Source organism: Myxocyprinus asiaticus, chromosome 9 (assembly GCF_019703515.2).
Source record: "Myxocyprinus asiaticus isolate MX2 ecotype Aquarium Trade chromosome 9, UBuf_Myxa_2, whole genome shotgun sequence".
NCBI classification, from domain to species: domain Eukaryota; kingdom Metazoa; phylum Chordata; class Actinopteri; order Cypriniformes; family Catostomidae; genus Myxocyprinus; species Myxocyprinus asiaticus.
Window position 1 is genome coordinate 41,666,030 of NC_059352.1, and position 14,096 is coordinate 41,680,125.

Consider the following 14,096-nt stretch of genomic DNA (forward strand, 5'->3'; position numbering starts at 1 on the left):
TAGAAAATAACTATACATTTAATTATGTATTGAATCTTTTCTGGAAGTGTAAGTTATGTCTCTGTTTCTCAGAGCTGAGAATTTCCTCGGATCCAGGGTAAATAAGGTACATCGGTTTAATTAAAAAGCCTCCGAAAAGAGATCTATTGAGATTTACATTTCAAAGCTCCACTGCCTCTGCTGTATATCCTCATGGAAAGGAAAGCAAGGATGTAATTTGGTTAGAACGCCCCTCTAAAAATGATTTGGGTGATTATGTGACCTGAAATGTTTGAATATCAAATGAGAAACTTGTGAATTAACCATGAGAAAGAGACACCCATGAGGGAGGGCGAGAAACGAGGTGAAGAGTTTGACAGTGAGATTTCAACTGATGAGGGAAAGATCTACAAAGGGAATGAAAATTGTCAATCACCAGCAATTTATTTGTGTTTGTTCATTAAGTAGCCTAATAAAACCTGAAAAAGTAAACACATTCAACATCATCTCTTCCCTCCAACCAATCAGATATGGAGAGCTCAGACGTTCTCTGTTTGGTTAACGGATATTCAGTTTGAAGCCTCTCAGCATGATCGTCTTCTCCTGGTGTGGAGCACAATACTAAGCACTTTTATAATACAAATATAAATTCAAGTCTTGACTCTTTTTTGTATGTTCTCAGAGTGCACCAAAACTTTCTAGAGAAATCAAAGACTTGGATGAAGATCTCCAACAGCTCCTTACATTTCTAAATGGACAAGAGTTCCCTTCTTTTGACAGGTCTGGGCCTGTATTCATAAAGATTTGTATCTTACCAATAGGAGTTCTCTAAAGAGATCTTAGCTAGGAGTTTTTGCTTAAAACCTGTTCACAAAACTGCTAAGAGCAAGTTTTACTAAGAAAATCTTAAAATAAGAGAAAGGCGGAGTTGACTTCGTTGCTATGGATGATGTCACAATTTTTTTGCGCACTTTTTTAAATCGCCTTCAGTGATTGGTAGACAGGGAACAACTATTTGTCAGTGAAGACAGACAACGATATATATACATTTGAAGTCAGAAGTTTACATACACCTTAGCCAAATACATTTAAACTCAGTTTTTCACAATTCCAGACATTTAATCATAGAAAACATTCCCTGTCTTATTTCAGTTAGGATCACTACTTTATTTTAAGAATGTGAAATGTCAGAATAATAGTGGAGAGAATGATTTATTTCATCTTTTATTTCTTTCATCACATTCCCAGTGGGTCAGAAGTTTACATACAATTTGTTAGTATTTGGTAGCATTGCCTTTAAATTGTTTAACTTGGGTCAAACGTTTTGGGTAGCCTTCTACAAGCTTCTCACAATACGTTGCTGGAATTTTGGCCCATTCCTCCAGACAGAACTGGTGTAACTGAATCAGGTTTGTAGGCCTCCTTGCTCGCACACCCTTTTTCAGTTCTGCACACAAATTTTCAGATTGAGGTCAGGGCTTTGTGATGGCCACTCCAATACCTTGACTTTGTTGTCCTTAAGCCATTTTGCCACAACTTTGGAGGTATGCTTGGGGTCATTGTCCATTTAGAAGACCCATTTGCCACCAAGCTTTAACTTCATGTCTGATGTCGCTTCAATATATCCACATAATTTTAGTTCCTTATAATGCCGTCTATTTTGTGAGTACACCTGTTCCTCCTACAGCAAAGCATGTTTATGTTTGTTTAAGTTGATTTATGTCATTAAAGTTATGTTGACTGTTCTGCCAGTTCCCACATCCTCCTTGCCCATCCTGAACCCCGTTACATTCATTAACTGTAGCCACTAACAAATTACGAATGTCCATGAATTTGCAAAACAACTGCATTTGGCAGACACTTTTATCCAAAGCAACTTACAGTGCCCTGATTACAGGGACAATCCCCCTGGAGCAACCTTAAGTGCCTTGCTCAAGGACACAATGGTGGTGGCTGTGGGGATTGAACCAACAACCTTCCACTTATCAGTTCAGTGCTTTAGTCCACTACACCACCACCACTCCTACACACATTTCCACAGGAACCACATTGCTACTGATTTGCAAACATTTAAAAAAAAAAACATTATTAAAATACATTGACTCAAATGTGATTCAGGGGATACCTTTTTAAAAGGTCAATGTCATAATAATATTCTAATATATTGTTTTTATTGTGGATTGACGATAACAGCAATGCTTCAGGATGACCTCTAAGCTGTCGTGGGTTTAGGAGCTATTTTTAGCATTAAAATGCTTCATGAATTACTCTTAGATGAAAATTTTACGAGTCCTAAAATTAGGAATGATGCAAACCTAATTTTTAAGAGTTGCTCCTAAATTTCCGCGTTAGGAGCTACATTTAGCCTTAGGATTTTTTATGAATACGGGCTCTGATGTTTTTATCTACTTGACAGTGTTTGTGGAGTACCTGTACCAGCCACAGGTCAGCCATGGTTAACTGGCATCTTTTAGCAAAGACCTCTGGCATTCTCTGATTTGCTGTTCTGATTAAAGCCTGCAGGACACTTCAGCTTCAATTTAAATACAATGGATTAAATGGGATGGCAGCTACATAGACTAAGAGGAACAAAAGGCAGCTGCCAGAAGTTTGACATTATCATTAAATAATTTAAAAATAGGTGTGATGATTTCAGTCTTACTATGTGCATAGGGATGGATTGGCCATTGGAAGGCGAAGGGACTTCACATTTTGCACAACGGGGTGCAGTTATTAGCGAGCTGGTGGAAATGTTCCTATATCTGTATGATCGTTCACGTAGAGACATTTTCAAAGAACATGTCATGCATTTTTTATTGTTTAATTAGTCTACAAAAGGAATTAAATCCACTCAAATACTCTTAAGTGCATTTTTACTCTTTTGTTTTATATGCTGCTTCACTAGTGTGCCTGCAGTGAAACCCATTCACACATCTGCCCATAGTAAGGTATGCCCCTCTTCTCATCATTATTTTGTCTGTATTCTTCCCATTTGCAGTTGTATCAGTGTAATCACAAATTACAGTAATAGAGTGTAATCGGCACATATTATGGCCATGTATAGCGTATTAGCGCATTAGCATCATGAATTCAGAATGTAAACAAGACAAATTGCGCATTTTCGACTGAATACATATTACTTTAAATTATCATCGAGTGATTTAAAAAAAGCATCTTTTACTGATAGAATGAGGCATAAAGTCATTGATAACAGATTTTAATGTCACATTAAATTAGGTTTTACATGTAGCGTCCTCATATTTAAATGTACTTCTAAACATGTATTTTACAACGGTGTGGTGGGTGTCTGAATGTTCACAAACAGTATACCGTTGCTCCGCTGTTTCAAACTTCTTTTTACCCCGGAACGAAGAACAAAGAAGAAGTGTATCAGGGCCTTAAGGCAGCCCAGTTCCATGCAAAATATTTGATATTACTACTGATATCACTACTGATATTCTTCATCACATGTGAGTGTACATGATTTTAACCATATTTTTCAAAAGTACCAGTACTAGTAGTGTGTGTGTGTGTGTGTGTGTGTGTGTGTGTGTGTGGGCAGGTTTATGTGGTTTATGTGGACTTTTTGTTAGGTTACAAACTGGTAATTACAAGGGTATTATGCTATAAATGTGGTTTATGAGGACATTTCTAGTTTCCCCATAATTTAAATCGCTTAAAAAACATACTATACAATGTTTTATTGAAAATGTAAAAATGCAGAAAGTTTTTTGTGAGGGTTAGGTTTAGGGGTAGGGTTAGGGTTAAGGGATAGAATCTATAGTTCGTTCAGTACAAAAATGATCATGTCTATGGAGAGTCCTCATAATGATAGCTGCACCAACATTTTGTGTGTGTGTGTGTGTGTGTGTGTGTGTGTGTGTGTTTTCACAGTAGTCCATGTGCATTGCATCATTAGATGTCCATAAGACAGACACCTGAGCCTGCAGGGAGATCTTTCCCAAGACCCCCAAGACTCCACCCCTCACTTCCAGTCCAGGTGGTCCGATGCCAAACTGCGTTGATTCTCCAAACTCTGATAACTGATGGGCCTATTTTCCCACTAATCGAATTTCTATTGAGTGAGTGCGGCCAGCAAGTGCTACTATAGCCTCTCTATGGTGTGTTATCAATTTTACCGCTGACACCTTAAAAGCCCCCCACCCGTCCCGCTCTGACAGACCGCATAAACACACGCACACACTCCCCTCTTGCCCCTAACCCGTATTCTACTGCCCCTCCACCCCCCTGCAGCCTAATGTGGGATATAGTGTTACGAATGAAGAGGGAAGTGCCCCTATCATGATGTCAGACTTCTTAACGGCTTTAAGTGCTCCTTTGAAAATGACCCCGGCACTCTCTGAATCTGAGCGCATTGTATCATGGACTAATGATTACACATGCAATGAGATGCAGCTTAATGAGGAAGCATTTTATGGCGGAAATGACTTTTCTCCGGTTGTGCGCTCGTTTGGGATTAAATGAAAGCAGTCTGGGCAAATGTCTGATGCATGCTGGGAGGTGTGTTGCAAATCGCTTTCTGTATCTTTTACTCTCAGCAGTTTATTCTGTGACATTTTTTGTTTTGTTGTGTGTATAGAATATACACAGACAACTAGTGAAAATCCTTCTATTTTGCATTTTATTAGATATTACTAGGGCTGTCGCTTTAATGTGTTAATTTAGTATGATATATATTATATAGTGTATAAAATGGCGTGTTAAACAAATTTACACAATTAATCATCACCCCTGACCCATACGTAAATTTCGAAATAAAGGTATCTATTTGCCAGTCAGTGCTGCTCCAGCTGTACAGTCAACGTGCCCCAACAAACCTTACAAGCAGCGCCATTTTTAAAGTTTAAATGTACTTTTAATACAGCATCCAAATAAATGCAGCCTTTATGATACTGGAAACTAGTGATACACTCCAAAAGTGTCCGTCTGAGCCATTTGTACTATACATAGACCAACAATTAAAAATAGGGTTAATGGAACGCAAGAATTAATTAGTTTAATTAATTGAATCAAATGACAGCCCTAGATATTATATATTAGATAGATATCCTTTACCTAAAATAGGTGTATTTATAATATTTGTTGTCCAAAAATATATGTTGTTTAAAAATCTTAATCTTAAAAAGGATTTGGACACTTTCTTGTTTTCAAATGAATGAATGATTTTACTGTATCCATGGTACATCTGTTAGAACATCTGTGTGAACTAGAGGGGGACTGATTTCATACAGCCACTAAAATTTCATTTTAGTCAGGTTAGTTGAGAAAAAGCATTATTTGTTGGCAGATGCCATTTGGTTTAATATTTGGCTAATGCAATACAAATCATACAGTATATGTCTTAAGTGTCTAAATACATTTTGGGGCCACTGTTTACCTAGATTTAGTATATTCTTCAGTAAGCAGAAAGTGTTTCAAAGTCAGCTACTGGCTTCTTTTCTAAAGAACTCCTGGTCTCAAATACTGACTTTAAGGCAACCTTTAACAATTAGGTACAAACTTTATAATATGGAGGAAGATTGTGGGTTATTTTCAAAGACAGACGCACTCCAGCAGAACAGAGGCCCATGTCAGCTGACATTTGAAAAGTAGGCACTGTTGCACAAGCATTAAGTCTCTCCCTCTCTCTCTGTTCTCTGGCTCTCAGTGTGTGAGTGACAATGGTCGCTGTAGGCACTGATGGATGGGCTGCTTTTTCCTCTTCATCGGTCTAATCAGAATGGTGGCTGCTGCTTTGGACAACCCCAAAGCTGCCACGCTCCCTAAATCACTGGCCACGGACACGTAGAGACATCCATCTAGTGCAATATCACTAGAGCAACCTTACATCCGAATATGCATACTGCCCTGCTAAACAGTACAGTATAGTATACAGTATGTGGGTAGTTGACATGCAATACTTTTTGGAAGTTGACCTTCAGTGTAGCTTGCTATTCTCCATCTAAAACTATTTAAACAGCATTTTCCAATTTTTGTATAATATTATGCATGCAGATTTGATGAGTTCATAATGAGTTCATAGAGACTACATGGAATATTGGTACTTTTAATATTTATTTGTCACACCGCAGAACTTGGTGATCAGTTACAGGACCTGAGATATAACATTTCCCTTATAGCTACATTGTTATCATTATTATTATTATTATTATTTTCTAAAATCCTGACATTGATTAAAAAGCCTGTGGATACATTATTCATCAGCAAACCTATGTAGTATGCTACGCAGTATGTTACATGGTTTGGATGTCTGAAAACATAGTATTCATGATACAGTAGGCATTTGTATAAACTACTGCATCTGCTGTGATTCAAAAGTGTGAAACCAGTGGAATAAAATAAAATGAAAATGGCAGAGTGAGCTTGGGGATCTCTATAAATACCAAGAATGTTGTTCCTCGCGCTTAAATTGTACTTGTTTAACATCAACTGAGTATTGTTTTTGGGATTGTTGTTAATACATCATAGGTTAAAGAGCATACAGGTCAAAGGACATTTCCAACTTGGCATATGTAGTACTGCATGTCCGGGAATGTATTTATTCTAAACGCCTGCCTTCCTAAAGAATGTACTTCATCAACAGTCGAGAAGTATGTTCAGTATACCTGAAATTAGGAGTGACGCGACCCTAATGAAAGTACGGGAATTCAAACACAGCCTGAGTCACAACCCCTGGCAGTCTCTCCCCTTTCTATCTTTCACTCACACAGTAAACATTGCTGAAGTGCATTGATGGTTGTTTCAACTTCAGTTTTTTGGAATTTCTCCAGTTTAAATCAATACTGGAAAGTTTTGCTTGAATGATGAAAAGTTTATAAGATTCAAGGTGAATTAGGTGAAAACCAGCTGAAAAATCATTTTAGCCAGGAAAGTTGAAGGTAGTTCCAGTGTTTGAAGCACCAACAGCAAGATGAGCAGATTGCTGCAGTCCTCATTCAGTACAAAATATTTTGTTTGGAAGATGATATGGGTTATTTTTATTCATCAGATTTTAACTGAAAGAACATTAAGATCCTCACCTGAAGACTCTGATAAGACCGTCATGACATTATCAGGGTATATTCTGGTGAGGAAAAATGCTATAGTTGCTATAACCACACAGGTATTGAGATTCTCTCTTTTAGTTGCTGATTAATCTGCCCATATCTGGTCATATAGATATTACCAGCATCAGCTGATAATTGTGTCTGCTTGTCCAATTAGCAAAAATGTTACCTCCCAAACTCTACCGAGTTGCAAACACCCGACAGCTTGTCAATAGATAATAAACAATTTCTGGAGTTTCCGTGAATTTTGAGTACATACTAAGTAAAATAGGTTTTCAGGTACTTTCAGCAATTTTGTGTGACGTCATTAAATTGTATCATGTTGGTCAACCACTACTCTCTTTAACCATGTGACTCTTGTAAAATGTCTGTGCCACTAGCATCACCAAACAGAACTGCAAAAATAAACATAGTTTTCCAAAAGCTTTATGAATACACCCTCCATCTACCATTGGTCGAATAAACACAAAGGCCCCAAACTCGTGCCAGTAACTGACCAAGCCAAACTTGCTATGTGGAGCTGGAAGGGCTGCTTAAAACAAACAGAATACTAAATGTATTTACTTATAGTTGTCTCTGCATGTTAAATTGGGATAAGAGAAAATATTAAACACGTCAGCTTTAAGCTCTGAAATGAGTATTTAGTTTTATTGCCTGTCTGTGCTTCTGATAACATTAAAGGAATCATCAGCATTTGTGATATAATATTGATTATCAAAAAAAAAATTAATTTTGACTTGCCCCTCCTTTTAAAAAAAAAAAAAAGCAAAAGTCTGGGTTCCAGTGAGGCACTTACAATGGTGATGAATGGGGCCAATCTGTAAATGTTACAATACTCACTATTACAAAAGTATAGCCACAAGACATAAACAATATGTGTTAACATAATTTTAGTGTGATAAAATCACTTACTAACCTTTTCTGTGTAAAGTTATAGCCAATTTTACAACTTCGTTGCCATGACAATGTAATGTAAACAAATGCTAAAACGACTGTAAAAATTACAATTTAAACAACTTTGCAGGTCAAATAATACATGAGTTTTAACAGTCGAATTAATATAAGTGCTTTTATAAAATTGTAAGCTTCACAAATTTGCCTTTAAACCCTCAAGAAATTGGCCCCATTCACTTCCATTGTAAGAGCCTCACTGTAACCTCAATTTTTGCGCTTTTTTAAAAGAAAAGGACGTATGAGTCTAAAATAATTTTTGTGGTAAACAATATTATGCCACAAACGCTGTTGATTGAGCTTTACTTGTATTGAACCTGAAATATTACTTTAATCACAATTTAACGTCTTTGAGAGCTATTGGCTTGCAAAAGCTATAGCCTGTGTGCAGTACCACCGCTCCCTATACATATATTACACAGTCTGTGTAGGGCACCAACTCCCTAGAGGGGCACCAGAAACTCCACCAGTTGCCCTTCCTCACACATTATCCAGAAGTCTTCTACATAGGGAAGCCTACAAGCTTAGCCTAAAACAGCATAACGCGGAAGTCCCATAAATATTCTAAGGGTGGAACACTGGCGAGGAGACAAGAGGCCGTTCTTTTTCTTATTCTTTTCTTTTTTTGCATGGATGTCTATGTAGGAGATACTTCAAACTGCTTTTGTGAGGAAACAGCTCATCATTAAATTAACTGAACGCCTGTCCACTAATCTTCAACATATTTTACACTAAATCCTTTTGAAGTGAACTATGTGTGGAATTTACTTCAATAAAATTGCTGTTTTATAAGAGAAGACACTGACAATTTCGCGACAGGTAGGTGTGAGTTTACATGCCTCGCACAATCTGGTCTGGAAAAGCAAACTCTATAGCCTATATAAAATAATGCATTTTCAATAAATGTATCCTTAATATTAAATACATCCCCAAAAATAATTAAAAATTTTAAAATATACAACTGGCCATGTAGAATCAATGAATAAATCTCTAAATACTGCACACACACGCTGAGTAGTGGCAGGACTGGTAGATGTGATTTTGGGGGCAGATTTTAATCTTTAGGGTGGGCAAGTGATTGCCTTTTTATCAGACCAGAAGGGGGGTGCAAGAAGTTTTTCTGGGGGCACAAGGAAAAGGGAAGTCATTCCAATGGGTGTTAATGTCATGCTTCTGAGCCGGGAACTTAACTATGTTCTGCATTGTTATCAGAAATAATGACATTATTTATCTCAGCAAAGCTGTGTAATAAACCATGTCTTTCTCTAGCTAGAGTGAAAAATAAATTAATTTTCCCAACCGCATCCTGTCCTCCCCCTCTCAAAAAAAAAAAAAAAAAAAAAAAAGAAAAGAAAAGAAAAAAAATCTTCTTTCATTATTATTGCTTTCTTAATGTGACTAATTTTAAAGAATTACTCTTTTGATGACATTTTGGATAGTTTTTCAGTGTAAGACTGAAAAAAGAAATCACATCTTGATGTAACAGTAAATTACCAACAAGTAACAGTAAATTGAAAAAAAGAGTCAACCCAGAACCCAGATTTTTTACACCACCTATTAATAAAACAAAACGTATTAGTATATTATTATAATTATGTTTATATATATATATATATATATATATATATATATATATATATATATATATATATATATATATATAAACACTTTATTCTTAAGCTTATTTTGAGCTCTTTCATGAAAAGAGGGCACCAAGTGTTCTCATCTGATTGACAGTTAAATAGTCAATCCCCAACCCCACACAAGACAAGAGTACAATTATGCAGGACTGCTATTGTAATGGTAACAATGATGCGATTTTGAGCAGTATGTTATCATCTGCCACAAAAGATCCTAATTATTACTGCCAGTTACAGTCCAGTTAAATGAGCTGGTTGCATTTCAATGAGATACAAATACAATACAATACAAAGCAATGCAATACAAAGACATGAAAACAACAGTAAGGAATCAGTCTGCTAGCCTCTGCCTGCCTTTAAAGGGCTAACACACCTTACTCATTCTTTGGTCCCTTTTTGGATCAAACGTTCTAACAGGTTTCCCATGCTCGGTTTAGCCGTAAATGGATGCGACATATGGGTGAGCAGCGACACCAAGTGGTAATTTATTGGCCTACAAATCTATTACAGACAACGTTGCCTACTTGTCTTACTCTAGGTGGCGCTTGGAGGCTTAAAAGGCAGAATCCCCCATTGAGCTGACTCTGGCTGAATTCAAATCTCTTCTATATCTTTCAGCAAAAAACTCTTCTCAGAGAAAGCAAAGAAAATTGCAGCTTTACTCAAAAATATATCAGATCTTTTAATAAAGGTTCAAATAAGATTCAAAAACTGTATATAACAGATTTGCCTTTGTACATACTATATGTATATTTTTTGTCTTATTGTGTATTTCTATATATATACTATAATACTTGTTGTATTGTTTGTGCACTGGAAGCTTCCTTGTAAGTGGGAGCATACTTGGCAATAAAGCTCATTCTGATTCTGAAATCTCTGAGGAAGACCATATGACACTACTCTTTACAACACTTTTTATTTAGGGCTAAAGGGTTTGAATTTGGTGGGAAAAAAAGAATGTATATTTTTTTCAACCTTGAAAAGCAACGGGGGCAAAAAAAAAAAAAAACGTTTATATTGATGATGTTCTTCCTGTAGCAAACAGATCTCCCAATTTATCCTCAATTTTTTACACAGAATTGTACTCCTCAGATTTTGATAATTCAGAAGCCGGCATGTTTATTTTTTTTAATAAAGGTCCATTCATTTCCCAAATTGATGCTAATAGTAAAGAAATTTGTGACAAACATCTAACACTGGAAGAGTTGGACGGTGTCATTGCCAAATCTCCTAGGAACAAATCACCTGGACCCAATGGCCTACCTTTTGAGTTTTACAGAGTCTTTTGGGAAAACATAAAAGATTTACTTAATGACGCTTTGAGGGAATGTATTGAACAAGAAGAACTGGCCCCTAATATGAAACAAGGTCTTATTGTGTTAATTCCAAAACCAAAAAAAATAACAATTACTTAGATAATTGGAGACCTATATCCCTCCTAAACATAGATTACAAACTTTTGGCAAGTGTATACTCAAACCTTCTCAAAATGTGTTTAGAAGAAATAATTTCAGAAACGCAGTCAGGCTTTATGAAAAAACTTTCTATATTGAATAATATTCACCTTATTTTAGACCTGTTTGATTATTCTGAGCTGATAAATAGGGATGCTCTCATTCTTTTTTCGGATTTTTTAAAAGCGTTTGACACACCTGAACATCATTTTATTTTTAGGGCGTTAGAAAAATTTGGATATGGGACTAATTTCATCGGTGTGATTAAAACCTTTTACAATTACATAAATAGCTGTGTATTTCTTGCCAATGGTACTTCATCATGTATTAGTATTAATAGAGGCATTAGACAAGGAAGCCCCATATCTCCCTTTTTATTTTTATTGGCTGCAGAATTATTACATTTATATATTGTTCATTGCTCAGGTATTGAGAGAATTCAAATTGATGAAAAAACATTATTCATAACTCAATTAGCAGATGGCACATGCATTTTTTTAATGGGTCAATCTCAGGTGTGTTCCATAATTCAGAGTTTGAATAACTTTTCTAAAGCATCTGGGTTTGTAATTACCACTAAAAAAAGTGAAATAATATTAATTCATGATTCAAATGTGCCCTCTATCAATGGAATTAAGTTAAAAGATACAATTAAAGATCTCTGTATCTGTATTAGTAAATCGGTTCATGAAATAATTTCTTTGAATTTTCATCTTAAATTAGTGGTTACAAAAAAAATATTTAATAAGTGGCTACATGGAGATCTTACAGCTTACGGGAGAGTTCTGTTCTCTAAGGCTGAAACAATTTCCTGTTTTGTTTATCCTGCTATATCTCTTTATGTCGACCTTATTACTTGTAATGCTATTGATTCACTTCTCTTTACATTCAGTTGGAAAAACAAGGTTGAATACATTAATAGGTAGTCTCTTATAAAGCCATGTTTAAAAGGAGGTCTAAATACCTAAAACTTTCATACACTAAATCTGAATTTTTAAATTAATTGGAAATGTGGAAACAGTGAAAACTCAATTTGGTTTTGGATTCCTAATATGATCTTTAAGAAATGTGGTAATCTACAAAAAGTTAATCAGTGGAAACTCAATTTGGTTTTGGATTGCTAATATGATCTTTAAGAAATGTGATAATCTGCATCTGTTACTTTCATGTGATTTTAAATGTACAAGGTTCCCTTTGAAGTTATCTCATTTCCACAAGCAAGCCCTTGAGTCAGGGGCGTAGCAGTCATTTTAAAAGTGTGTGTGGGGAGGAGGGGACAGCTGTCAGTAGGTGGCTCGCACAGACCCAACACTAACAGTGCAGTATTAATATATTACAGTATATATTAATATATAAGTATGATATAAGTATTATATTAATATATACGTGTTACTTTTAATATTTGTAGTATTTTAAAGATTCAAGTTTTGCACAATAATTGCATGATTCTGCAAAATTAGCTGCAAAAATAAAGGGCATCTTGTGGAGCACTTGCTTCTGTTTCACACATGACAATAATTGACTGAGAAAAGCTGGTCCTGAATAAATTATTTAATCAATTACAATAATGCCAATTGTGCATGTGCACAGTTTTATTTTTTACTCTGTGCTTGTGAATTGTGGGATTTAAATGTATCCAAGTATCTCGAGTGTTTTGACTACATTCACCAAAATTCGTTCAGATCCATGACCAATTTTGGTGATACCAGAAGGTGGTGACAAATGAGTGTCTTGTGTGAAATTAGTTAGTCACTGAATCAACAATCAAAAGAAAATTTTAATCCTTTAAAATTTGTATGTCTACAGACCTACAAATAGACTTTAGTGGAGGTTTTAAGCATTATAAGAACAAAGCAAATCTATCATTTCCTTACAGTTTGTGAGCTGCTGAGCATGACTTTTATCAAAAGACAACAATAATAGTCTTATAATAATTATAATGAGTTTTAATAACGTCCATACGTTTTCATGTATAAAAAAGTGTGTCTACATATCTATTCACTTCAATAAAATGCCTAAGTGTTCTAAGAACACAGCAGATCTATCTTTTTCCTACAGTTTGTTGACTGCACACTAACACAGAGGTAAAAAAAACAGGAGCTGATATTAAAAATAGCTTTACATATTTAACACAGACCTTAAATTGGCAAAAACAACCAATCAAACTCACAAACATAACGTAAAAAGCATAACTTAATGAAGACTCATGCGCTGATATACAACCAACCAGCCACAACATTAAAACCACCTGCCTAATATTGTGTAGGTCCCCCTCGTGCTGCCAAAACAGCGCCAACCCGCATCTCAAATAGCATTCTGAGATGCTATTCTTCTCAACACAACTGTACAGAGCGGTTATCCGAGTTATCGTAGACTTTGTTAGATCGAACCAATCTGGCTATTCTCTGTTGACGTCTCTCATCAATAAGGCATTTCCATCCATAGAACTGCCGCTCACTGGATGTGTTTTCTTTTTGGCACCATTCAGATTACATTTTAGAGCCTGTTGTTTGTGAAAATCCCAGGAGATCAGCAGTTACAGAAATACTCAAACCAGCCCGTCTGGCACCAACAATCATGCCACGCACCAAATCACTGAGATCACATTTTTTCCCCATTCTGATGGTTGATGGGAACATTAACTGAAGCTCCTGACCCATATCTGCATGACTGTATGCACTGCACTGCTGCCACACGAATGGCTGATTAGATAATCACATGGACGATTGTTGGTGCCAGACGGGCTGGTTTGAGTATTTCTGTAACTGCTGATCTCCTGGGATTTTCACGCACAACAGTCTCTAGAATTTACTCAGAATGATGCCAAAAACAAAAAACATCCAGTGAGCGGAAGTTCTGCGGATGGAAATGCCTTGTTGATGAGAGAGGTCAAAGGAGAAAGGTCAGACTGGTTCGAACTGACAAAGTCTATAGTAACTCAGATAACTGCTCTGTACAATTGTGGTGAGAAAAATATCATCTCAGAATGAAGGGAGCCGCGTTGA